Raw genomic sequence first — 1,068 nt, forward strand, 5'->3', positions numbered from 1 at the left:
CTGACCTTTGACCTAGACGCATATCCAGACTGGGAGCGGCATAAAGTAATATATCTTACGTTTTTCGAGATTTTTGTTTCTTCCGGTTCACTTATACTACTACTACCACTTTTCAGTATGGAGTTGCTCCTATAGTTAGACTTTTTCTGCAATTCGGAAATTGAATGTCCAACATTGCAATCTGTTAAAAAGTAATGTTAGACTGGCTTTTGGCAAGACTTTGTTAAGGAAAGATAAATATTATTCAGAGACGCTCTCGTCCATAAAGCAGAAACCTGTTCTTCTGGAATGTCGAGTTGGGACGTGCTTTCCCCTAATAAAATCCATCATTCACTGTTAGCTTGAAGCTATCTTCTTAGTCACTGTTAAACTAAAGTCCATCCCAGATTAGATCAGTAGGTTGGCTCAAATAATGAACGAATTCATAATCATCATTACATAGTTTAGATGACTACGTTGTCATTCCAAAGACACTTAACGGCTTAACGTCCCTGCAACCCTTTCCGGTAGTGTGCATGTTGCGTGAGTGATCATGACATAGCTGGAATCGAACTCACGATTCGGAACATGGCCGCTAGCACGTTACTTACGGAAACGTTAGCACAAGCCAATGAACTTTAGAGAAAGACAAGGTTTAGGCCATTTTCTGATTAGCTGAGAGCTGATTATTTGCCAAGGAAATGTCGGGCCATTTCGACAGTGCGTGGTTTTACACGGACTACGTTCGACTTAGGTCCCATTTCCGTAACGGGGCTCGGACGAGATGTTTGCGGCAGCGAAGAATGTTTACCAAGGAATATACATAAATTATGCTATCGACTATGTTTTTTTTACGTTATATGTGTTTTGTTTCCTTTATTATGATATTCTTTTGTTTCCGCAAGCTACCGGCCGGGCCCTGGGTTGGGAAACATGACCTAGGCCTAAAGCTAAGGGCACAACCCGCCGTACGTGCAAATACGTGCTAAGTGCCAAAACGTGGGCAATCTTTTTGGATCCGTATGTGGTAAGTACCGCCTCCGTACGAACTCATAGGGAATCCGACGAATTTTGGAGCACACAGACGCG

The sequence above is a fragment of the Branchiostoma floridae genome, chromosome 13, assembly GCF_000003815.2.
Source record: "Branchiostoma floridae strain S238N-H82 chromosome 13, Bfl_VNyyK, whole genome shotgun sequence".
In the NCBI taxonomy this organism is placed as follows: domain Eukaryota; kingdom Metazoa; phylum Chordata; class Leptocardii; order Amphioxiformes; family Branchiostomatidae; genus Branchiostoma; species Branchiostoma floridae.